The sequence below is a fragment of the Aedes albopictus genome, chromosome 3, assembly GCF_035046485.1.
Source record: "Aedes albopictus strain Foshan chromosome 3, AalbF5, whole genome shotgun sequence".
Taxonomy (NCBI): domain Eukaryota; kingdom Metazoa; phylum Arthropoda; class Insecta; order Diptera; family Culicidae; genus Aedes; species Aedes albopictus.
Genome location: NC_085138.1, coordinates 24,698,549 through 24,726,455, shown reverse-complemented (window position 1 = coordinate 24,726,455; position 27,907 = coordinate 24,698,549). Strand labels below are relative to the sequence as shown.

The 27,907-nt window shown below is 37.1% G+C and overlaps 1 protein-coding gene and 1 long non-coding RNA gene across 2 annotated transcripts in view; both read left to right on the top strand.

Moving 5' to 3' along the window:
* Positions 1 to 27,907, top strand: part of LOC109418392 (UDP-glucosyltransferase 2) — a 740,033-nt gene that overhangs the window by 329,777 nt on the left and 382,349 nt on the right. The window lies entirely within an intron of this gene.
* LOC115263980 (uncharacterized) lies at positions 19,304 to 22,620 on the top strand. The gene is made up of 4 exons (XR_003895927.2): positions 19,304 to 19,748; positions 19,814 to 19,950; positions 20,002 to 20,240; positions 20,299 to 22,620. It is a non-coding gene; the product is annotated as an uncharacterized LOC115263980 (long non-coding RNA).

The window sequence follows — 27,907 nt, the reverse complement described above, 5'->3', positions numbered from 1 at the left end:
CGTGCTGATAGTAATTAAAAAAGTTTTCCGATAAAATGGTTCGCGGTAGGAAGAAAAAAAATATGGTCGCAATAATATTGATTCTGCAGGGGGAGAAGCGAATATCGGATACCAGTGAAGTGCAAGAGTGGCGCGGCTTCCATGAAAATGATTGCAACAAAATTTGTTTTTCCATATACTAACAATTTCATAGCATTTTAGGGAGCATCCATAAATGACGTAGCTTTCCAGGGGGGAGGGGGGAGTCTGGGATTATGTGACGAGTCTTGTATTAGGTATGGGAAAATATGCTACCAGGGGTGAGAAAAAAAATCGCTTCGTAATTTAAGGGCGCTCCCTTATCAACTATTCAAATACACGATGCTCAAAACTAGACTAGCAATTTAGTAAACACTTTGGTTCGAATAATATTCGTCATACACTTAGGGTTTTACAGGTTTTTTTTTCACACGGATTGGTGAATTAACATGGTTTTTCAACTTTCTCGCGAGCTAAACAAAATCTTCCTTAGATCTACAATCGTATTCAATGAATTGTTGTTACATTACTGATACGGTGTAATTTCCCACAGATCCACAGATGAGTAGTTTTCGTAAATTTTGACAGGTTGTCAGTGACAAAAAATATTTTCGAAAAAAGTGAGTACCGCTAAATTTCCCACCAAATTAAAGCCAAGGGTCTTTAAAAAAGACACGGACACGTTCAATGCTTCCAGTGAGCTTAGGGGCCGTTCATAAACCACGTAGACTTTTTGGGGGGAGGGGGGGTCTGACCAAAGTCTATGCTCCATACAAATTTCAAAATTTTTGTATGGACAAAAGTCTACGAGGGGGGAGGGGGGTGGGGGAGGTCTGAGATGGCCAAATTTTGGTCTACGTGGTTTATGAACAGCCCCTTATTCGCTCTTTGAAGGAAGCACGACACTATACAACGGGCTAGCATGCAACGCCGAAAACTTTTCCTGACAGCTGCGGTTGGAATCGAACCCTCGCTCCTCAGCACGATGTGTCTTAATGCATGGTGACACTAGTCGCACGGCCACGAAGCTTCCCAAGTAATTACAAGCATTATATCATATCATTAATTCAATCGTATTATAGTTTAGCCAATGCAAGATAACTTCTATTCTACATCTGTCAAGTAATGAAGCGTTTAATCTACACTCCCGTTCAAAAGTTTGGGATCACCCCCTAAAAACATGTCATTTTTTTAGGCCCATATCTCCGCCAATTTGCGTCCGATTTCAAAACCCTAGGTTTCATTCAAAAGATAATAAGTCAAAGAAACTTTGAACATGATTTAAAAGAAACTTTTTCAAAAAGTTTTGCATGTAAACTTAACCCAAAGTTGCTAAATTTTCTAAAAAATGAATAGGGGGATTCACTTAACCGCGTAAACTGATTAAACTGATTAAACGTCGCGTTCACCAAGGCAATCATTGATTATTTCATTCGCAATATCATGAAACATTTCAAATAAGCAGAAAATCATGGCTTACGCAGCATTTTAATCTGTTTAGTGAGTACCCCTAATATAAACTTACGGCAGTGTCGCTGGAAGTTGGGTCGACCAAATTTAAAGATGAGAGCGGTAATATGACCCATTTTCTATTAGATTTCAACTGCTTTTTACAGAACTTAGCTAAAAAATCTAGAAAAAAAGTTATTAAGAAAATTAATCCTTGATGTCATCGACCAAAAGTTTGGGGTCACCCCTCATTATGATGTATCGGCCAAAAGTTTGGGGTCACTATCGTAAAACATGGAAAAGTGATTTGGTGATATCTTCGTCATCTATAGTTCAATTTTAATTATTTTTGTCTCATTTCAAAGATAATTAACTAAATTACGTTTGATGTCTTCAACTTAACGTATTTAACGATTTTTGTATATAAAAATGTTATGTAAAGTTAGCACATTTTACCACGCTTCAAAAAATGAGGCAACTTGACGTTAAGTTTAAGTATGTAAATTTCAACAAATGTGTGTGGTTCAATGTCTATGCAGTAAGTATCATTCATTTTGTTCCAAATAAGCCAAGAAGAATTAAAATTGAATGAAAGATGACAAAGATATCAACAAATCACTTTTCCATGTTTTACGATAGTGACCCCACACTTTTGGCCGATACATCATATTGAGGGGTGACCCCAAACTTTTGGTCGATGACATCAAGGATTAATTTTCTTAATAACTTTTTTTTTTCTAGATTTTTTAGCTAAGTTCTGTAAAAAGCAGTTGAAATCTAATAGAAAATGGGTCATATTACCGCTCTCATCTTAAAATTTGGTCGACCCAACTTCCAGCGACACTGCCGTAAGTTTATATTCATTTTTTAGAAAATTTGGCAACTTTCGGTTAAGTTTACATACAAATTTTTTTGAAAAAGTTTCTTTTAAATCATGTTCAAAGTTTCTTTGACTTATTATCTTTTGAATGAAACCTAGGGTTTTGAAATCAGACGCAAATTGGCGGAGATATGGGCCTAAAAAAAATGACATGTTTTTGAGGGGGTGACCCCAAACTTTTGAACGGGAGTGTATATTATGAAAGCATTGAAGCATTATGGGATTTTGACAGTTCGGTATAGTTCTATAGGACCGTTGTTTAACCGTTATGTGTCCGACAATTTTTTTGCTTTTTTCTACACCGTGCTTTTTAAATGGGCGCTGGGTACCCGGGTACCCTGTCGGCCACATAAGGGTTAATGCTACATTGCATTACCATGTTAAAAGCTTAAGGCAATCAATAATGCGAACATTTATTACTTTATATATGCCTTTACTAAAGCTTCCATCGTTGTAAGCCGAAAAAACTTTGAGTTTGAAAAAAACTGTTAAACATTTTTAGAAACAAAACCATTCAAAAGAAAAAAAAACAAACCCAAATTTTCATGAATTGCTGCGTAGCACTTAGATGATCATGCTCAGATGTTGCTGTTTAAAAATTTATATAATGTGTTTTATTTTATGGTTTTCGGTTGGGACATGAAAGCATTCAGATGACGAGGGAACAACAATTATGTGGGGTATTGCTTTCCTTATTTAACATAGTGTCCCGATTTCATAAAAGAAAGAATTAAAGCGCTGTTTGCATTGTTTCTTATTTATTGTTTTTTTTTTTGTAGAAGTGAGCACGTATAGAAAAAAGAACAGAATCAACACAGACGAATTTATATCTTTATATTATCTTCGTTTGTGGAATCAATCGGTTCTGTAATCACTTGTTTTCGAATGAATTTGGGAGAGTAAGATGAGCAAGATAACTCGATAACTGATGGCATTCAGATCCCAGAACAATTTTTAAGAGATACTGAAAACACAACTCAATAATAAGGCACGAGCTGGGTATATGTACGTTACTTTATGTTGCACATTTTTGCAGGTGCAAAATACATGGTTAGCGCGTCCGAGTCTCATCGTGGTCCAGTTTCAGCAGTCTAGGTTCAATTCCCGAAATAGAATAAAAAACATCAGATTCGGAACAGGTATGAGAAGATAAAAATAGATAGATTTTTTTTTGTTGACATGATGCCTTAAGAATGCAATCTATACGATTTCATTGCATTAGTTATATGGTACAAGCATTTTATATATTTTAGCAATCACCACAGTAAAGCATGCTTTACGTCAACAATAGTAGCGCCACTTTCGACTTTAAACCTACTAGATTGGTACCTTTATGACAAAACAACTTTATATCTGTTTCTAGGACCACCAAGAACTTTCTCGAGTAAGGACGAGTAAAAATCTAAAACCATAATCAGTGATTTTTTACATTACTGATACGGTGGACATCCTACAGATCCATGGAGCATAGTTCTGTGGAGAAGTAGTTTTTAAAGATGTTGTTTCAGCACAATGCTCGATGGACCTGCAAGATGTTGCACCGTATCAGTAATGTAACTGTCGGAGGCTCCCTTCGTCCAAGCCCCAACATCGACTGGGAGTGTGGTTTGCCCTCGGAAGGACCGGTATGTAATTCCCACAGGGAAAAAGAGGGGGGGGGGGTGTCCTATCCATCTTGCCATCGTGTCTCCTTAGCACCGGCATAATTATCGCCGAACAGATACACTTTCTTCCACTAATGGTATTTTATTATTAAACAATTCCATATTACGATTAAACAACCATTTTACACAGAACATTTATTGATTAGTCTATATACAAAATTTACATTCAGATAGGGCTATGCAAGGGTCTCCGACGACCACTAGCTCCGAGTGGAATTATGCAACTAACTATAAACAGCTGTTTCGGAAATTCCCCTTGTACCATATTCGACTAATGAGTCATCCATAACGTCATCGATGCTTATATCTCCTCTCATTATTCGATATTCGGCTGTAATGGTATCCAGGGTTGAATCCTTGGGTGGATGATCTTACTCCCGAACATCCTCACCCACCCAGAAATGTCCCACATTTCTGAAAGTTCCCATCGTTAGCCCAAACGCTGCGAATGACTGGAGTGCTTGATATCGGTATGGATTGGCTCACCCATCATTGAACAGTGGATCAATTAACCGTGACCAAATTAACAGCTAAACCCTTAATTGAAAGCAATCCACTGATGTGTGCAGGGGTGAGTGGCCCAAACAATGCCTTAGCTAAATAAAGCTTTATAGACTCTTGAACACTTCGTGAGAATCTCCTTGATCCTTATTCGCCCTGTCCATCTAAATAGGATGGTCACCTCTGAATATGCGCTGCAAACCGCCTTGAATCCAGTCTGCACTGTTTTTTGTCTTTAATCGAGATTTTCAACCCAGGGCTTGTTGATCTCGTGACCCACGCCTCGGTGACCTAGGCGTAATAATGGCATGCATTTACCATCACACCAGGTGCCGAAATAGAGCCGTCACCTGCCCCGTACATTGCTAAGGACCTCTTCCCATCCACGGGCTTGAATCCCAGTAGTCTACGCCACTTCTACGTCAGTTGTTCGATATAAGGGTTGAGTTGAGTTCGATCGCCTGGCACCGACATGACCTCCTACTCCGAACTCATAGGCCATCTCTTGTTTACATCCTGCAGTAGCCACTCCTCGAGTCCATACACCCCTCCTCAGTAGTTCCGGCCAAGCATGTCTTTGCATATCCTCTGGACAAGATTCTCCGGAGTCGTGTCCCCACCACATTATCACACATAGAGTGAAAACGCAGGCAGACAAGCAAAACGGTATCGACCGTTTCCTCTATACCTGTACATATGTATGTACCGGACATTCTGAAAAACCTTCTAGATGACAACGGTGCCACAGTGTTCGAAATCGATGATTTTGCGATCAAAATTAAATAACTTTTTTATTTGAGGTTGGTTCTAGAGGTTTGGCGTGTTCTACAAAGTTTTTCTGCATGTTAAAAGGCGTCTTTTGATAAAATGTAACAAATGATTAATCCCCCTAGAAGTGAGATATAATTTTAATTTTTTTTCAAAATATTTTTTGCGCAGTTTAACATCTTCGGCAAAGTAGTAGCATAGAATAAGAGAAAAAAAATCGTAGAACATGTCAAAGCTCCACCTCTTACGGTTTTTAAGATATGGAGCGTTTTGTGCGAAGTACCCCTAAAACTAGTTTTTTTCAATATAGCTTCAACAGATTTAATCCTACAGTTTTGTGACCTTCTACAAGCTTGTTCAAAATACACATTTCTTCCGAAGATGTCAAGACATTATATCTTGAAACAAAAAAGTTATAGGCAAAATTATCATATTTTAAAGTGTACTTTCACCTTAAGTAACTATTTCCGGCGCAAAATGGCGCAATTGGCTCAGTCGGTAGTTGAAAGATTGGACTGTTTACTATCACTTGAGGGTGGAAACTCTCGTGGGCAATAGTGGGAAAGGTGGTTTAAATACAAGGCAAACACTTATTATTTTGCCTTTAATACAAAAAAAATTAGAAGTAATTTTTACTGCACTGTGTTTCTTCCGGCAATATCTTTACAACATTTTTGCAGAAAACAGTGAGATTTTATCACTTAAAATTGAAAAAAAAAATCTGTAGAAAGTATTGATATAACCCAAGAGTTATGACTAAAGCTAGTTCTACATAAAAGTATTTAATTTCTTCAAACTGATGACATCATATCTATGCCCAAACGATTGACTACCTACCCAGTAGTCATAAAAATTAATTGATTAGAATTGGTTAAAATATTAAATGCGTTTTGATAAATACCTTCTCAGTTCTAATTAAGGTAGGTGAAATTTTACATTCTTCAATACATATTTTGACGATTTTCTGGTAAAAAAAAAGTAAATCTTTTGTATCAAATGATCAATTTGATTTAAAATTTTATTTTCAACCCGATTTTCGTAAAAAGTACTGTTGAAAATATGAAAAATACTTCAATTAGCACATGATACAGACGATGGGACGTCAAAACATGTAGTTGGTTAACGTCCAGAGATTAAAAATAATGTTTGAAATAAAAAAAAATATCACATTATTTATCGGCACACCCTGTATTTTATTGATTTATATCTGATATATTTCAATTGCTTGAAATTCAAACTCGTGGATTACCGAAAAAGCTGTTAATCTGCTATCGGACGAACCAAAACTTCTTCCGATATTTTCCGATACTGATTCCGTAATTGAAATGTCATCAACAAATATAAATACATGAAAAAATAATAAAAAAAAATCCACATCTTGAACTGTTTAATATTTCCTTTTTCCTATTCCTAGCGCTACATAATTTGAATAATGCCCAAAAAAAACTTCAAATAGTTAATTTTAAAGTAATTTTATTAGAAATTGCCTGACCATCTGATAGTAATCAATATGAATTCAAAATCATCAATAAAATATTCTGTTTGGTAAAAACAATGCTCAAAAACGCACCTTTGGTGTAAAGTGACGCTAACACTAGTTTACAGCATTTTTGAACTCGGTAAGTTGATGATCATTTTTGGTGTAGAATCATGCCCTGAGTTCGAAAACGTGAAGGAAAAAAAATACAGTAGAGCGGAAATATTTTCGACTTTCCATACAAGGTTGATGATTTAAAATCGATTTTTGTTCTATTTTTAAGCAAAGTCGCTCACTTCACACATCTCATTCTCCGTAATCAAAGCTCCGATTGAGCTGAATTTTTTACTGTAACTCGCCGGGAGCAGGCCATTAGGCCGAATGCCGTTAGGCCGAAGGCCATTAGGCCGAATGCCGTTAGGCCGAAAGGGTCGTTAGGCCGAAAGGGTTGTTAGGCCGAAAGAGCCGTTAGGCCGAATAGGTTGTCATTATATGTGTCTACTGATGATACCATTTTATACTGCACAAAACGAAATAAACATGAAAAAAGTCGACATGATTGGGGAACTGTGGGGGAAATCAATTTGGGAGGCGAAGTAGAAAAGATTTATAATACAGCATCATGAAAAAGCTTATTTTTAGTCAGAAACAAAGAGTTCTGGTGAACGGGCACAACCAAAGCTATTGACAGGATAAAGATATTCAATACAGTAACATTGTCAACATAATTATACTACTTGCAAATGAATGTAATACAAATCAAAAAAGCTATTATACCTAACCTAAAAGCATCAACATCATCGTTCTTATCATTCTACCATGAGCAGGATACAAAAAAGAAAACAGCGCAAAGGAAACCAGTTCAATATAGTAAAACAGAATACAATTAGGCGCTGTTCAAAGTGTAAGTTCAGCTGCCATTGGAATCGCTTACGTAGTGCCCTAGTGGACAAAAAAAGCTGTAAGCATAAGTGGTGAAGAATTAATATAGCATTTCAGCTCTTAAATTTATCATTGGGGATTTGTCCTTCTTTTAAACATAGGCTGTTCTTTGTAGTTTTAATGTTCTACTCACTATGAGCATTACAGCAATTAAATTTTTCTTAGGAGATTTTTCCTTCTTTTGAAAATAGGCTGTTCTTTCTAGTTTAACTATTCTACTTATTATAAGTATTTCATAAGAGTATTTCCTTCTTCTGTACATAGGCTTTTCTTCTAGTCTAACAGTTATACTCACTATAAGCATTGCAACTTTTAAATCTTTCATCGGAGATTTTTTCTTCTTCTAAACATAGGCTGTTCTCTCTAGTTTTAGTGTTCTACTCGATATGAGCATCACATCAATTAATTTTTTTATCAGAGATTTTTCCTTCTTTTGAAAATAGGCTGTTCTTTCTAGTTTAACTATTCTAATCATTATAAGTATTACAGCCCTTATTTTTTTTTACTTATTCGTTTATTTGGAAGGCTCGGGCGCCACATGGGCATAACTGAGCCGAAATCTTTTGCTTTTATAATGATTTTACATTTTACAATTTAGCCCTTAATTTTTGCATGAGAGTTTTTCCTTCTTCTGTTCATAGGCTTTTCTTCTAGCCTAACTGTTATACTCACTATGAACGTAACAGCTATTAAATTTTTCATCGGAAAGTTTTCCTTCTTTTGAAAATAGGCTGTTCTTTTTTCCTTATAAAGATTACAGCCATTAACTTTTTCATCAGAGTTTTTCCTTCTTCGGGACATAAGCTGTTTTACTCATATTCGTATTATAGCTATCAACTTTATCATCTGAAATTTTACTTCTTCTAAACTCATTCTAGTTTAACTGTTCTGTTACACGGCGGTAGTCTACTGCTGCTTTTTCTAGTTTAAATGTTTTACTCATTATGAGGATTACAGCCCTCAACGGAGTTTTTCCTTCTTCTGAACATAGGGTGTTTTTTTCATAATATTACTTTTATACACACAATAAGCATAACGGCTAACAACTTTTTCATCTAAGATTTTTCCTTCTTTTAAACATAGGCTGTTCTTTCTAAGTTTTAGAGAACTTGATTCAGTTGCCTTAATCTTGTTAATCATGTTCGTACTGGAACTCTGAATTTGTTCCCGGTGTAACTATAATTTAGACTTTAAAACGCGAAAAACTATTAGTAGGAGTACTCACTAAACAGATTTTTTTACTGCGTAAGTCATGATTTTCTGCTTATTTGAAATGTTTCATGATTTTGCGAATGAAATAATCAAAGATTGCCTTGGTGATCGCGACGTTTAATCAGTTTAATCAGTTTACGCTGTTAAGTGAATCCCCCTAGTGTGTTTATTTAATTAACCATTCAAAGCCAACCAAAATTTCAAGGTCGAAGACCGTTTCCCTCAAACATTACATGTTTCTTACCATCCAGTTGCCTAAGCAAACCGTTTAACCAGACCAGTTCGGCCTAACGACCCTTATTTCGGCCTAACGGCATTCGGCCTAACGACATTCGGCCTAACGGCATTCGGCCTAACGGCTTTCGGCCTAACGGGGTAGAACCATTTCTTCATATTTTTTTGGAAATTTTGCTAAAAATTAAGGAGATTGTCCCAAAAACTCGCCAATATCTTGAATTTCATCAATCTGATGCAAAACCTGCATTAAGATGATCGAATGGTATTATATTCAGCTTTTAATTTATGGAGAAAGATTTGAAATTGGTTGAACAAAACGCAAGATATTGAAATTTTAGTAAATTCCATATTTTTAAAAATTGTTAAACTCGATATTGAGCCCAAACTTAAAAACTGCCCTACCTAAAATTTTTTGAAGCGCGGTTTCGAAATCAGCGCTAAATTGTGCTTCAAAAATTTTGGTCGTTGACAGAAGTTCACGACTTTCGTTTTATTTTGTAAACTAGTGTAATTAAAGTAAATAAATAAATAATACTTAAAAATATTGCCGGAAATTACGCAATGCAGTAAAAATTGCTGCGGGCTCCTAAATTATTAATTTTTATTTATTTTTCTTGTATTAAAGGCAGAATAATTAGTTTTGCCATGTATTTAAACCACCTCCCCCACTATTGCCCACGAGAGTTTCCACCCTCAAGCTATAGTAAACAGTCCAATCTTTCAACTACCGACTGAGCCGTCTGCGCCATTTTGCAGCGGAAATAGTTACTTAAGGTGAAAATGCACCTTCAAATATGATAAATTTACCTATAACTTTTTTGTTTTAAGATATAATGACTTGACATCTTCGGAAGAAATTTGTATTTTGGCGTCCTGAACAAGTTTATAGAAGGTCACAAAACTGCAGAATTTTATCTGTTGAAGCTACACTGAAAAAAACTAATTTTAGGGGTGCTTCGCACAAAACGCGCCATATCTCGAAAACCGTAAGAGGTGGAGCTTTGACATGTTCTACGAATTTTTTCTCTTATTATATGCTACTACTTTGCCGCAAACGTCAACCTGCGAAAAAAATATTTTGAAAAAATTAAAATTTTATCTCACTTCTAGGGGCATTAATCATTTATTACATTTTATCAAAAGACGCCTTTTAACATGCAGAAAAACTTTGTAGAACACGCCAAACCTCTAGAACCAACCTCAAATAAGAAAGTTATTTAATTTTGATCGCAAAATCATCGATTTCGAACACTGTGCGGTGTAGGGGATTTTTTTTTTAATTATCGTACAAATTGGGTCGAAAGGTATCAGATGTTCATGAAACTTATTCCACAGGCAGGGCTCATGGATATATGGACAAAAAAAAAATTAAGAAAAATTCAGGGTCGCCTATTTTTCCGGAAAACTTAGGTGGATTTTTTTTGTTTTCCCCTGACATTACTTACTTTTTAAATTCATAACTCAAGAACGAAGCATCATAGAAACAACAAAACTGGCCATATCTAAAAAAAATTGGTCATAACTCAAAAACGAAAAAAAAAGTGCATTCCTAAAATTTCAGCGATTGAAGCTTATAAAAAAAACCTTCTCAAAATTATTTTTTTGAAATTTTTTTACGAGCATAGTTTTTCCGACTTTTCTTTACGAATTTTCTCAAATGTGGAACCTTTTGTGGGAAACTTTTTCCAGTTCATATTTTGTTTTTAGATTTCTGAGAAAATTTGCTTTTATTTAAAACAAAAACTTTGTTTCTACGATGCTTTATTCTAGAGTTATGATTTTTCATAGTGTCAGGGGAAAACAAAAAAAAATCCACCTAAGTTTTCCGAGAAATAGGCGACTTTGATTTTTTTTCATTTTTTTTTGTTAATATATCCATGAGCCCTGCCTGTGGCAAAAGTTTCATGAAAATCTGAGACTGTTCGGCCTAAACCCGTACGGTAATTATGTAGAGTATATGAACACTATTGATGTACCTTTTGATGATGAGCCTTCAGAAGAGGAAGGTCAATAAACATGGAAAACAAAAGAGGTAGTTAGGTGCTGCAGCCACAGTAAATTTTTACCAAATTTGATACAGAACTAGTTGATCAATTTATAGTAAAAATTTGAGAATATTTGATGCTTTTATCGAAAAGTTGCAGCTTGTTGAACATTTTTTGTAAAGTGAAAATGTTGCCTGTCCGATCATTTTGTCTATCCTCTGTAGTCTGTATGTCTTGTCTTAAATGTGATGTTGAACAAATAAATGTATGTAGGAACAGGCACGCTGAACGTGCATTATGACATTGTGGTGCGAAAATCCAAACATCATAGGAGGGTTAAGAAATGTCTCTTGAATCGTCAATCGTCTTGATACTTCTACAGTCAAGGATTCCTCCTATAAATTTCACCATAAATTGCGCCATGAGATCCTTTGGAAATTTCTTCTGGGATTCTTTCAGAACATCTGCCACGATTTATTTTTTCAGAAATTTCTCCATAAGTTTACTAATGAAATCATTCATGCTTTCTGAAATTCCTTCAATGGTTCCTTTTGAAATCCTTCCATGGTTTGTTTAAGATATTCCTTCAATTTTTTCAGAGACTTCTCTTTCCTTAGACGTTCTTCGATATATTTTTTTTAAACATTGCTGCAGTGGTTTCTTATGAAACTTTTTGAGGAAATTCTAAAAAAACTTGTATATTCTTCCAGGGATAACGTTAGGAAGTTCTCCAGGAATTCCATGGGAAATTCCTAACGACATTTCCCAGTAAATTCTTCAAATGATCCCCCAGAAATTCATAAGAAATTTATATACAGGTATCATAAGGGATTTCTCTGGATATTCCTCTATGTAGAAATTAATTCAGGATTTCCTGCAAGGATACCTCCAGCGATGCGAGATGAACTAGCCTAGGGCTAAAAATCTCGTTAATACAGCTAAAAAAAAAAACCTCCAGCGATTTCTCCACGTATTGTTTAAGGAATTTGTTTATGACGAAATGGATTATCCATGTGTTTAATGGGGATTTCTTCAGAAAATCTTCCAGATTTTTATTAGGGATTTCTCTTGGAATTCTTCGCAAATTTTATCATGAGATTCTTCTAAGAGTTTCATTAGTATTATCTCAAGAAGTTCCTTCATGTATCCATCGAATAATTCCTCCTGAGTTATCTTCTGGAGTTTTTCTTGAATTCCTTCAGATATTCCTCAAGAGTTTCAAGAACCTCTACAGATTACTACTGGAATTCAACCAGGGAACCTTTTAGAAAATCCTTAAGGATTTTATTCAGAGATTCAGACACACTCCTAACGCCTAGAACTTCTAAAAGAATCTCCAATAATTTTCACAACTAATAAACTTATTCCAGCAGAGATTTGCTTCTACTTTCACTTTTGACGAAATTTACGCAATCTTTTTCTTTTTATTCTTCTTTATGGCTCGACGTCCGCACTGGGAATTGGCCTGCCTCGCTTCAGCTTAGTGTTCTTTGAGAATTTCCACAGTTATTAATTGAAGGGCTTTCTTTGCCTACCATTGCATGAATTTTTGAGGCAAGTACAATGATACTCTATGTCCAGGGAGTCGAGAAAATTTTCCCGACCGGATCGGGAATCGAACCCACCGTCTCAGGATTGACGATCCGTTGCCTTAACCACTAGACTAACTGGAGAGCCCAACTCAATCTGAAATTTGAAATAATGACCGGTGGAACCAAGAGGTATTTTGACTATTTCTTGTATTTATTTTTTTCGAGAAAGTGTCAATTCATCATAACCTTTTCCAACGTTCAAAAAGTGCCAATTTCAAAATGACTTTTGAAGCATTATTATATTGTTGATACAAAGTTTCATTTGATTCGGTTTACTAGTTTTTGGAGATAAGACAGTACAAAAATTTCTTGTCTTGAAAATAAGGTTTTACGAAAGATCAATCGAGCTCAAATTTGCACCAATGATGCACATATCAGAGGTTGACAAACAGTCAAAATTTGAAAATGTTCGATGCTTTCTAAGAAAAGTTACAGCTTGTTGATCGTTTTGTGAGAGAAAAAAATTGGCCATCCCTTGTTTATTTGAACTGTAAAATGGATCACCGCTGAAAACGACGTAATGGAAAAAAATCAGTAAAAGCAAAAGGCACCAGAAGTGACTTGAATTACGTCAAAAGGCAGAATCAAGCAATAGAGAGGAACAAAAAGAAATTGAAAAAAATGAAAAAAACCTAAAACATGAAATATTGGAGTATAGTAAGTAACGTAATATGAACAAGACAAGAAACCCTGAAGAACCACAATTCCTGAATAAATATATTGTGACAGAAATTAATCATATAAAAAAACAAAAACAAAAAAAAAAAAGAAAAGTTGGCAAAAATATTAAAAAAAATATATTCAAAGAAGTAGGCATGATGAGCAAAATGACTGAAAACAACAAAAAGCAAGACAAGAAAGCTAAGAAGATAGAGAACGAAGCTTCTACTTTTCTGCTTTTCCTTTATCTTTTGTAGTTATGGTCAAGAATCACGATTTACGGCTTTCAGCTTCTTGGAATAAGATTCAAAAACTTCATAGCAGTATAAGTAACATGACTGTGTGTGAAGTTCATGCTAACACAATATTGATAGGAAGCAAAACAGAAATGATAATCAACCATCCCATTGAAGATCACCTGCAGCCAGTACACTGGCACAATTTCTTGTAAAGTGCATTCACGAATCGAGAGTTTATCCGTGTCAGGGCGAAATAAAAACTGCATGTGCAGCATACTTGCACGTGTTCCATTTCCTTCGACTATTCTTGCGGGAAGTAAACGATAAACCGAAGATGTCTGCCATACGCACGTGACCATCAAAAGGATGTCGGCTGAGAAAGCGACGACCGATGCTGCTTCTGTGTACTTACCTTCTCAAGGTAGGCAAAGTCGTGTTTATACTTTACCCAGGAAATAGAGAGCCCTTGGCTGCTGAAGCATCATCCACTACTGCTACGATAGGGATTTCTTCCGATGGCAAACAAAACAGCCCCGAAGGGTTTCTCTGGATTTAAATATATTGATTTCTGAACTGTTTTCAAATCACATACGTGTATTGACTAGGTAGTTTGACATCGAGATGTTTGTTTTCTTTTGATGGATGTTAAATATCGAGAAATCTTATTCCTGGTCTAAATATCTCACAATATGTTGATATATTTTACATCGAGATTCAATTGTTTAAGAATCCAGAACAGAAGTGGCGCTCACTGGCGAATTGTTTGTCCTCTTCTGTGTTGTCTACCTTGTTTTGCAGAGCTACCTTGGCGGAGCGCTGTCAAATCCGGCTTTGTGCTTATCGTGGTTGGCTGTAGTCGAAGTGTTATTCAATTTTTCTTTACATACACATTGTTTTCGTTGGCACAGTTCTTAGAGAGTAAATTTTCTACACATTCTTTGATCTAATGCAACCGACGTTAGTTATCGAAACGGCTGATCAATTGATGTGTAATTCCGACGGTTCCTAGTTAATGCGTGATATGAACTTTTCAAACATTTCTCTTCGTAATTGTTAGCTTTTACTTCTTTGAAAGAATGTTTATTGATTGTAAACTACTTTCACAATTAGTTTAAGAACTATTACCTAGTTTCTTACTCTACAGAAACTCTTATTTCTCGTTCTTGTTCCAACTTTTACTATCTTAAATCGTCGGTTATTTAGCACTAAAACTAATCACTTTGAAACTCGTTCTTCGATACAGTTTGAGATGTGTTTTGGCATATTTCTGTTTTGTTCACTAAAACTATTACAATTTAATATCACATTCATGAGGTTTTATTCGCTGCTTGTGTTTTGTATGTGTTTGTGTTCGTGTTCCTGTGTGTGTATGTGATGTGTTTACTGATCTTCGTCGATTCCAAACCTAGTTGCTCGATTTTCCTTGTAAAGAGACTGCTGTACTGCTACATAGTCTAAGGTAGGGATGTTAGCTATGTTATTACACAATCACAAAACTAGAACAAAAAAATAGGCGCCTATCGATCGGAAACGTTAGTGTGGTTGGGCGATAGCGATAGCGACAAATACTTTCTGTTTAGTACAGGACACTAGTTAGGAAGTAGCAAGACAGTATGTTGGACACGGCGATTACTAGCTGTTAGGACTAGAGTTAGTTAGGATGTTTTAGCTCTTCTTAAATGATTTGTACTACTGATGATTGAAGACAGGTATTGGTATACTGGATGCTACATTCAAATCTTATGTGTAGATGAAAACATATACTATTCGAAAAGTAAAAGCTCATTTCAGTTGCATTTCTTATTGCATTGCATTGCGTTCTCCTTTGCGTCCATTGTTTTCGATTCGAAAGTTTTGCCATTTTGCGATGTTCCTCGGAGAAAGTGGGCTCGAGCTTTCTGCGAAGAAAATAGTTGTTAGAGGGCGGTGTTCAGGTCACTGCTGCATATGGCAATTGTTTTTTTTAGCATGGAAATGTTTTTGTTGTGTTTGTCAAACTTGACTGATTCTGTATATTTATTCTCAGAACAAAACAAGCAAACAACGCAAGATCCACTGCGCATTAATGCAGCTGACTATAATTCAACAAATACAGACACTGCCCAGAATAATGCCAAAAAAGCTAAACTGAAGTGGGATTAAAAACAAATTTAAAAATTGTTGAAATCATATTGGTTTCATTTTAGCTAGTGTATAACTTTATTAATAGGCGTCGTATCACTTTGTGGTCTTCACCAATATTTTTTGGCATATAGTTCCTTGCAATAATACCAAAGGGTTTTATCATTAAGCGCCCCCTTAGGCTTAACCGATTTGACTCAAATTTTGAACATAGCTTCTGGGAGTCCAAAACAACCGATTCAGGAGGTAAGACTTGACATTTTTCATTTTTTTGTTTTTCATATACGTGTGGGCCACCCTAGTAAACATCTAACGTAAAGAGCTCATGAATCATAATATCATTGGCCTCCAACTGTGACCCGCAGCTTACCCGTACCAACCATGTCAATGACAATAAATGGAATAGAATAGCTTAATCATTACCGAAACCATCGGAAAGTGAAAGTAAATAATATAAAAAGAGACTTTCACTTTGAGTGTAATAACTTTCTCAGTCTTCATATGTTTTGCATGTATCTTTTTAAAATTGATTTTTGACTTTTAGCAACTCAAGCAGGAACTCACGACTCCTACTATGTCTCGAGTCTCACCGAGAGCACGAGTAACTTTTTCCCAAATTCCACTCTAATTTGTTCAGTCCAGCTTTTGAAATTAAGTAAAACTTCCACTCGGCTGGTTCCACTCCAAGCCGCAAAAATCGATAATTAATTAATTTGATTACTCTACATTATAATAAGATTCGTCCTCTCAAAATTTTTGACAGTATGCTTACCTATGAGGGGAGGTGAACAAGGTGATTGCAGTCGGTAAGATCTAAATTGGCTGGTTAGTGCGCCCGCTGAGCATTTATGAGCCACTACAGGCGTGCTTGAAGTGCTTCGAACAAGGACATAAAGAGGAATAAAGGCCCCGATAGAAGCAAAATCTGCAGAAAATTCGGAGTATAAGACCACATCGCCAGGGAGTGCAACTCTGCACCAAAATACCTGATTTGCATGGCAAACAAGAGCCACGCGACGGATGAGTTTAAATGTCCAGGCACGCGTGGAGGATGACATAGCCGACGATAGTGCAGGTTACACTTTTAAACCCGAACCACTGTGAGGCCGCACATCAGTTGCTGTGGCAGCCAGATATCACTCTAATATCGGACCCATATCGCATACCTCCCAACAGTCTCGACAATAAGAACTGGATAGTGGATAAGGGCTTGGATATGGCTAATCTGGCAGCGATCTGTACAACCGGTCGATTTCCGGTCCAGGAGATAATTTCCGCGCCGGACGAGGGCTTCGCAATAACGAAGATCAACGGGGTGTACTACTGCAGGTGAATCCTTATGGGGATTCCTCCAGCAATTTCACCGATGCCTCTAGGCAGGGATAAAAAAAATAGTTACTTTCAGTTATTTTTCCAAAAATTACTCAAACTATTTTTCAAGTTTTCCTATAAGGCTTCTTCTATGGATTTCTCGGGGATATGTCCAACATTTATTCGTTTTATTTCTATTGGAATATCTTTCGTAGCTTCTCTGGAATTCCTGCAGAGATTCTTCAAAAAATTCTTACTGGGAATCCTCCTGGAATTCATACTAGGATTCCTTAAGACATTTCCGCTAGGGTTCTCTCAGGAATTACTTCAGGTATCGCCCAGAACTTGAAGGAATCCGGAATTCCTTCGTGGATTTCTCCATTGAATTCATCTGGAATACTAACAGGTATTTCGTGCTTGATGAGTACGATTGGAATTTATTGAATCCGGGATGCTGGTTTTCTCGGTCTTGGGTAAATCAAAACAGCTAGTGTTGCTTTTCCCAACGTTTCGGCTTTTTTTTTCATTAAGCCGTTTTCAAGGGGAAACCACAAAAATAGGACAAATTAAAAATACGAATCGCACTGTTGAATACCTACTCAAACTACTAAAATGAAATGCCCATGTAGATTAATTAATTATATTTTAACAGCAAAAAATAGTATTTGATCTACTGTGCACACAGAACGCACACCACATGTACATAATAGGATTAGAAATGTAAATAAAATCAGTTGAAATCGTTACCCCGGCGTGTTTGCACACACAAATTGTTGCTCCCGGTCTTGTTCGGTTTGTGGTATCCGAAAGTATTAATTCGAGACGATTCAGTTTACTCGTCCGCCTGTGTAGTGCCTGGGTACCTGGGGAAGTGAATCTTGAAGTGGAATCGTGAAAGAATTCCATAACCCACTGCACAGTGGGAAAAAATATGTATAAAACGCGAATAAATTCTATATCTGTGCTTGGAGTGGATGGATTCGAATGAATTTTTGATACGTACTGCCAAAATCTCTACAGTTTCAGATAAGTAGGGTGTCATTCGCCGCACGATGCTGGAAATCGGTGTATCGGGCCCATTTTACCCCACTATCTCTCTTTTTCACTTTTTATTGAAAAATCCTGGAGTGCAAAATAAATTATTTATTTAATTCGTGTTTGTGTAAAAACTTCCGTAGTATCGAATGGAGCTGATTTGGCTCAACGCACGGCCTTAAAAATTGAAATATCTTTAAATAACCCCAATATTCCATATTTCTTTGAAATTTCACATTCATCTCCGCCCGGAGTAGAACGCAATCCTTAAGAGCAGGACCGACCCTATGTCAAATTGCTGATACTATGAAAGTTTTTACACAAATACGAGTTAAATAAGTAATTTAATTGGTTCGCCAATCTGAAATAAATGAGGATTTTCTTAAAATGGTGTGTGTGGGAGAGAGTGGGGTAAAACCAGCTAATTACACTGATTTCCAGCATCGTGCGGCGAATAACACCCTCCTTGTCTGAAACTGTAGAGATTTTGGCAGTTCATGTCAAAAATTCATTCGAATCCATCCACTCCGAGCAGAGATATAGAATTTATTCGCGTTTTATACATATTTTTTCCCACTGTGCGCTGGGAAAAGTGTCCCACGGAACATCAAAATAAGAAGAGTAGTTAAGTACTAAACACGCACTACAAATAACAAACCATTTTCCTACGCTGCCAACAATATTTTCAAAATGAATGCATGTATTGAAGGGCTACATAATACTGATTAAATTAAGCATACGATTTATAATATCGTTATTTTCGATTTGTTTTTATAAGCCTAGCAGTACGAGACTCTTATAAGATCACTGGTCGAGGGGCGCAATAGGAATCCGCTCAATAGGAGACTAAGGGCCGATTTCTTCACCTCGGCTTAACTCGTAAGCCAGGCTTACCCATATAGTTAAACCTAGCTTAACGCCTAAGCCAGGGTGAAGAAATCGGCACTAAGAGCTTATGGGATTCGGCTTTTTGGGGGTGTGGCCTATTATCTAACTTTATAAGTTATCGGGATTCTGAGACATGAGGTTTCGCAAATTTACTTGCTCACTAGCGCCGCCCAGTGGAGGAATTTCGAGCCACGCAACTCATCGTCAGTAAGTTATTGGCGTACCCAACAACTTTTCCGAAGAAACTATCCTTCCAAATTATCAGGGTCTTGAGCTGTCGCATATCGTAGCGTTTGCTTGACAACCACCTGATATAGTTCCTGTAGTGCAATTTAGCATCAAACTGTTGATGGCCCCTCTAGCGGCCAAGTTGCCAATTAATCATATGAACCAAAGTTCTGTTACGTTCTATATGTTTATGCAGATTTATGAGTGTAAATTAGCCAATTTGCCATGAAAACCCAATCCAATAGACAAATAGTGACTAAGCTAGAATAACTGTGTACATGCGCCACCATCCGACGACCCCCCGACATGGGCTGCGCACTTGAAACAGAAACACGAACAACAAATTTGCTTGCAAAAACAACAAGTGACAGCAACATTTCCGCCAACGAAAAGAACCTCGGTTTTGGAAAAGGCAGCTCGACGGACGGAAGCATTTGCCGAAACGCCATCAGAAAAGGGCGAAAAACAAAAAGTGTGCGAGTCAAATACAATACAGAAAGATCGGACAAGATCCCGTGAACAGCTGTCCAGACGAAAAAAGGTGATTAACTCCTCTAAACGGTGATTAAATCGTAAAACCCAATGTTGATCACATGTTTTATCCAGGATTCCGATCTCGTCGCGGAAATATTAGTGCATCCCTCAAAAACCGATAAATCCTTGGTAAAGGCAGTACAGCACGCTCGACAAACCTGACCGCAGCACCGTCACGAGCGTGCGACAGATATTGGATCTTATCAGAGGTAAGAAACGCTCCGGAACACACTAGATGTGAAGTCTAACCTCGAATTTAGCCCGACAGGTAAACGCTCGCATGCCTACATCACCTTGCCAAGTTACATTGGTAGAGGAAGGTTCTAAAATCACCCACGATCTCTTGGTACGGCTGTTTAGTCATTGTGGCATACAACACACGTAGGACCGCTGCTACGCATGCCCGGACCGGTGAAACCGATTGTGTCGTGATACCTCCCGTGTGCTTAAACGACGACTAAGACGACGGACTACTGCGAGAAAAGACCTTCCATCGGAAGTGAGTTGATCAAATCCCAACCTAAGGAACTTGTGCTAATACTACCGGGCTTTTGCAGGGTCTTTTTGTTCACTGGTTTCATTTCGCAGACAACGTTACACGCCGTGCCAAACGGCAGGTAGAGCACCATCAGCCGTGGCTAGTCGGCGCACAGCACCGCCCTGCAACCACGGGGAGGAGTCAGGTGGCACAACTCTGAAGACATGTCATCATCGAAAGCGAGTCGGGTGGAGGTCATGTCGCCGTTGGGCGACAGCGTAGCCCAAGTCAGCGCACTCTGGTCCGTGAGTAGAAATTAAGAAAAGCGATGTTTTAGCATAAGAAAGAAAGCTAGGCAGAGTAGGGCTAGTTTATGAATTGGTGTAATACATGGTTTGCTTATGAAACGATATTCTGGCTATTGGTTGGCGTTTGATTTTGTGCTAGCCGAGACGACTGTAAGCCACTTATTCTGCTTAGGTCGAACCTCCACAACAGTTCTAAATGGTAGATCTTATCAAGCCCTAAAACTTTGCCGAAGAAAGTATTGCGCTGACTCTTAATAAACCCGAGATAATAGGCCACACCCCCAAAAAGCCGAAATCCCATAAGCTCTTAGTCTCCTATAACGCTCACCCCTGTCTAGTAGGAGCTCGTTTAATAGGAATTCGTTTAGTAAGAGACTCGACTGTACTCTTCCGTTTTCTGAAATCCGTTTGCTCCGGCACGTAAGAAAAATATTCGAAATGTTTTTAATTCTACGATAGCTAAATAGCGTCCATAGAGTTAAATTTTGAATTTTTATCTGAAGTATTGTACCAAATGGATATACAATGGCTAAAATAAAACAATTTTAGTGATGGAATGATAAGAAATTTGCAAATAAGCTTAACTTGAGCTGATATCCTTCAAAATGATCGTTATATTACAGATCAACATCATAAAACGTAAATTTTGGACCAAATTTACCACAATAGGGACACAAGTACGTTTTAGAAATGAGAATGTTGTGAATCAACAAGATAAGATACAGCCATGTTTCTTTAAAACAACAAATCTTATTGAAACAGGTAAATGGACATTTTTGTTTAATTTTGTACAAAATAAAATGGCTTCGTACTCCACCAATACAGAGTCTCATATTTTTTTCTTCTGGTCATAGTTACTACTAGCAATGGTGAAGACAGGAACCTAATTTGTTTCAACTTTGAACCATTACTCGTACAAATGTGACGAAATACCAATGAAATGGCGTGCGTGCCAGCTGAAATGGACTTACGACACATAAGCGATCAGCAGAGAAGGATAAAGGACAATTTTTTCCAAAACATATGCTGCATTTGATCAGTGTTGTTTGCCTTTCAATAAATTTATTTACTTTGATAATCCTAATTTCAGATGTGAAATGAATTCAATTTGATTTTGCATGAGAACTTATTGGACACGGTGTACATTAGCGTGGTTCAAAAAATCGTTTTTGCTCCACACCGCTTATTCGATTCATACATAACCAGATTCTATGCCCTCTCCTAAAATTTGAACTGAATTGGTTGAAAATTGAGAGTGCACAAGCCCTTCAAAATTTGTATAGGAATTACTATGGGAAAACGACGTTTTCATTCATTTGACCGTAGCATTTCCCCAAGTGGCCAAGAGTGTTTGTGGACCCTTGGTACTCCTAGGCTACTCTATCAGCTACAACTTTGCCGAAGACCACATTCAAATCGGGCGCCTCATTCAATAGATATCGATTTTTATCCAATTGGAGAAACCTTAACAGTGATCGCTCAGCTTTCCAGCAGGCAACATTGCTGCACATGGCGCTAAAGATAGCACACAAAAATCATGGCTACTATGTTTCAATGCAAATTGCAGTGATGCCCATTGAACAGTGTAACCATCATGATCAAAGATTTTCATTCCGGATAAAAATCGATAACTAATTAATGAGGCGTCCGACTTGAATGTGGTATTCGGCAAAGTTGTAGCTGATAGAGTAGCCTAGGAATGCCAAAGGTCAACAAACACTCTTGGCCACTTGGGGAAATGCTACGGTCAGTTGAATGAAAAACGTCGTTTTTCCATAGTAATTTCCATACAAACTTTGAAGGGCTTGTGCACTCTCAGTTTTTAACCAAATCAGCTCAATTTTTGGGAGATGGCTTAGAATCTGGTTACGAATCGAATAAGCGGTATGGAGCAAAAACGATTTTTTGAACCACAGTGTACATACAGGGGCACGGTGTCAAAATTTCAATTATTATTGAACTTTCATGTACCTCGAATTTTTCTTCACAGAATGTCAGTATTTTTGCTATTTTGCATAAATGGAAAGTTTGAAAATATTCCATCGGGGAAATTTTGATTTATAGATGAGTTTTTGTATACTTTCCATACTTTACAATACATGATCGCAGCAGTCTGTGAGCGCGCGCGGACGTAAAATTTTTTCGCTGTCATTTCTGCATCCTTTTTTTCCAAAATTCGGTTGATTTCAAACTTTAATTTGATAATTAATTAGTGATTTAGCTAATTAAAATAGTGTAACATGTGACCACAAGTTTTTAACCAAAGTGTTCAAACAGCTGAAAAAATCGGTATCGTTTGGTTCGAATAAAAGTGTCCAAATTTCTTGTGAAAACCGTTCCATTTTGGGCCAAAATAACCATAGGGGTGGTGGGGGTAAAGTGGACAACCTAAGCATTTTGGTCGTTTCCCGCGGAAATGCGGCAAAATCCATCTGCTTTTCCGAGTAACATGGAAGGTAATTATATACTCCAGAAATCTGGTAAGGGGTTGCATTTAAAAAATATTGTTTTCTTTGATTATTTTATTCACCAAATGATGCATCAAAATAGCTTGAAAAAAATTGGTGGGGGTAAAATGGACAATGGATGGGGTAAAATGAACAAGTCGTTGAAAGTTATATAACAGCATATTGTTTCTATGTTTTTAAATACAAACTATCAAATTTCATACAATACCTTTATTTTGTTGTTTTCAAACTTTTAATACAAACTTAGAAACACACTTAAATAATTATTGTAAAAATAGAGTAAAAAACAAGCACTGTTTTGGATGAAAATTATATTTTGTTGATATAAAATATTTTTTTTTATAACTTTTTACTTCAATTATCTCACGATAGGTAATGACGGCTGATGATTCTGAAGTTTGCAAAAAAAAATGAAATTTTGGTGAAATTTGAACCGATTGTCCATTTTACCCCCACGGTCTGATTTTGTTGAAATTATTTCCAAAACTTGTTTTTTTACAAAACCTAAATTTTTTTTTCGGTCAAATATATTCTTCTACGTGGACTTTATTGGTTTAGGGTGTAAAACTTATGATAATTTGAAAATAACTTACGAGAAAACCTTAGCAATTATAAGCGGATTTTACATCATTTCCGATTTTTCACGTGATTTTTAAAGTTTTTGTCATCTTGAAGAGGTTTATTTGATTTTAATGTTCAAGATCAGCAAAAGTATAATGATTCATGCTTAGGCATAAGCTTTAATCGATGAAACATTTGAAAAAACAATAAAAGCCATGAAACTGTACCCTGTCCATTTTACCCCCACCACCCCTAGTATTTGTTGGCTGCAGGGATTGGCGGCATGCACCGTGCGGTGCGAAAAAAGCGTGTGCTTCACACAATCGCAAGTGCTCGTCTCCCGTTTTGCCGAGAGACAAGAGACGTATGAGTGAGAGCTTTCGTAATTGTGCGAGAGACAATCGCAGCACTAGCTCTACGGCGCAGGGAGTAATGCACGGTGCTTGGACTGCGCTTGTCTCCAAACAGAAAAAATCAATTAATAAATTAATTGAAGAGTTTGTGTTTTCGTCAAAGTTGTTAAGCTTGTCAAGGGTTGACAAGTGATGGGTCGTTTGATTCGAAATTTTTCCAATCGTGCGTAGTATCAAGCCAAGTGCTAAGCACGGAGACAAGCACCGAGAGAGTGCATACGACAGAGCGTGAGAGCTCCAGCGCGCGGCAAAGTAAGCGAGCAACACACAACCGATTGCGCGTACTCGTCTCCTTCTAGTTTGTTGTGCTGTCTCGTAGCAGAGTGTGCATCACGCAAAGAGTTTTGAATCGCACCCTATCCCTGGTTGGCTGTCAACCTCGGAAGAAGACAGTTAGCTATAAATCTCGGAAGAAGGAAGTAGCACCTATCCTGGTTAACGGGTCTCAGCGGATTGCCATTATCTACTCATTGAATTGATTCAAATCCGATGAATAGCGTCCTCCAGCGGTGCTCGTCGAAATCGGAAAACCACCGTTAATGATTTGGATGCATCCTCAATCGGGCCACACGATCGCCAAGAAATCGTTAATTTGAAGAGCTCGACAATCTGATGCCACCTAAATGAAGAGTACTAAGTTTCCCAATCTTTTCAACAAATTCGGTGAGATATATCCATAATTCATTATTTTATGATTGTTTTTTAAATTAATGGTTCAGAATGGGCTGTTTGACATCATCTTATAATTAAGTCTCTTACCTAGGGCGAACATTTTTTATCCAATTGCTTAACTTAATCATACTGAACTCCAGACCATTCCCGCACCAAAATCCCACATCCTTTCTTGTGAGTGAGTCGCTGGCACCTCGATAAACAGATATTATCCCTTCCTTACTATCCCTTTCTTACCATCCCTTCCCATCCACATAACGTATTTCTTATCGTTTCAGAGAGCGATCAATGGCGCTTAAGCCTAGGCTTTTTAGCCAGGACACAGTGAAAATGACTGTGCCCCATCCCTGGAGCGAAAAGGACCATGGAGTGACAAAATCTTTTAGCTACGTCACTCCCAACGTTGGTGTTTGATTATACTAAAATACCTACACTCACATCAACACATCTACATGATTTACTCAAATACACTTACACAATCTGAATCTTGTCGCATCACTCGCTTATAGTGATTCCCAAATCACCCCATTCCAAATATTCAACTCCTTGACACCTATGGGAGTGTCGGTGAGTCGCTGACCTCTTGTAAAGTAGGTGTCATATCATCACATCCTTCCCTATCCTCGTAACGGAGAAGATGGGCGTGGTCGGCAATGGAAGTTCTCATGTCTTTTTTACTTCAACCTCTGATTGGATAGCTGTTCCTTTCCAAATAGCAATCCATAAGCAATTAGAATAGGAGTATTAAAGTTTTAACATGACAGCTTTCAGTATGCAATCTACGAATTACTCCGTTACCACGCAACGCAACGCAACGCAACGCAACTTTCCATACTTTACAATACATACTGTTTTAGCATAAAAAACGTCCCATACAAAATGTATGGAACATTTTTCGTCGATGAAATATTTTCTAGTCTTCCGATTATGAAAGTATAGCCCAAATGCTAATCATTTTTGAAGAAAAATCTGAGGTACATGAAAGTTTGATAATAAACGAGATTTAGACAAAATGATCGGGACAGGCAAAATTTTCACTTTTCAAAAAATGTTCAACTAGCTGTAATTTTTACTGTAAGTTCATCAACTAGTTGTGTATCAGTTGTCCAAATTTCGAAAAGATCGGACAATTCTTCACGACGTTAAAAATATTCTAGAAAAAGGTAAAATTATCCGATAACCTACTTTAAGCTTTTATATCTTCAGATTCAATGAACCAATTGCAATGTTATTTTGACCATTCATGACCTATATAATGAACTCTGCAAAACATTTGACTTAACTTGAAATTTTTAACAAGAGAAAAAGTTACAGCGATTTTATTTTTTTCACGATTTTTAAGTAAATTGGTCTATTTTTAATATGCATTCCATTACTTTTTCATTTAATTGGCATGTCTGTTGTTACTTTCCTTTAAAGCTCATTTCTTCAAGTCTTTCAAGTCAATCTGAGGGAAATGAAATGAACTATAATTTGCATCTTGAATTTTGAAACGATGTTGATGTTTTGAATAATTTGGTGTTTTATTAGAAAATTAATCTCATCGTTATAGTTTTCATCCGTGTTAAGAATTTTAAGTTAAGTCATTGAATCCGGAGATATAACAGCTCAAAGTTTTTTTTTATCTGTATTAACGAGATTTTTAGCCCTGGGTTAGTTCATCTCGGGACCCACGCTTTACTTCCCTTCCGAAGGAAGAACTCACATTTTGCGAGTTTGTCGGGAGTGGGATTCGATCCCAGGTCCTCGGCGTGATAGTCAAGTGTTCTAACCATCACACCAGGTCCGCTCCTCATGCTCAAAGTTGGCTATCGGATAATTTTACCTTTTTCAAGAATCTTTATAACCTTGTGAAGAATAGCCCAATATTTTCCAAATTTGGATCACTGATACACAACTAGTTGGTGAACTTACAGTAAAAATGTAGGAATATTTGATCCTTTTTTCAAAAAGTTACAGCCAGTTGAACATTTTTTGTAAAGTGAAAATTTTACCTGTCCCGATCATTTTGTCTATCCCCTGTACATATAAACATACAAAAAGACAAACATACAATCATATAAACATACAATCGTTTGATTGATATTGACTTTTGTATGTATTGATTAACAACTCTGCCGAAGAAATGAACTATAAATTACCATGGTCAAGATTCAAGGGAAATAAATTTCTTTCGCATTGTAAATGGAGCTCATAGATCGTGACAATATTTAGTCTTTGCAGCATCGTTTACACCACCTAGTGAACCAGTCACAAACTATATTGTCCACTTTGAACAAGGTTTGGATGTGGACAACATCTTCTCAGAAGAAAGTATTCTAAAATTTTGTCTAGTTCTGAAGATATTCACACCAAAAGCACTGTCCTATTTATAGGACGCTGGGCGTTCGGGGCATCTGTCCCATAAAAGGACGCTGGGCGGATATGCGTTAAACATTCTTCGAGAAGCTAGGCCGCTTTTGATTTCCCAATGAAAATTGGCCACTTCGGTTTTTCGTGCTTGCAATTGAGGTTTTCGGGTGATTTTATTACCAGCCATGTGTTTACAAGCTGCTTGTAACAAGCATATTGAGGCACACATGGAGGCGAATGGTTGTTGATGCCCACGCTATCCATGTTAGAGGTCATTCAAATATGACAACCATCGTTTAGCGGAAAGAGGGGGTGGCACACCATGTGAGTATAAGCAAAAAGCTTGACAGAGGGGGGAAAGGGAGTTACAGTTTAGTGAATATTTTTGCTGAAATATCGAGCAAATATTGTGTAGTTGTTGTTACCACTTTGAAAACCTAACAAATGAATATATTTACTATTGAAAACGATGAAAGTTTAAAAAATGGCATCTTACCCCAGTTTCCCCTGCCATAAAGTATCTTTAGCAATTTCACTAGACTACCTGTTTCGAATATGAAAATGTTAGGTTTTGAAGGAAGTTTTGAATTTCACAAGTAACTGGAAAGATACCTAAAGCCTTTCCGATATTAAAAACAACATTCGCTTTGCCATTAATTGACAGTAATTTAATATTCTTCTGATAAAACAAATCCAAGAGTTGTTGTTTGCACTACTGTCTGTTTCTTGTTTCACTTCTTCACATTCATGAATAAATGAAGTGGGATTTTGTGGGGCACCCTGAAATGTGGGGGCCCGGGGCCCTACCCTCCCCCCCCCCCTAAATTCGGCTCTGAGTTTAGTAATTGCAACTAGTATCTATGTCAACCTGCTTAAGATGTGCTCAAACATCATAGATGATCTTAGGATAACGA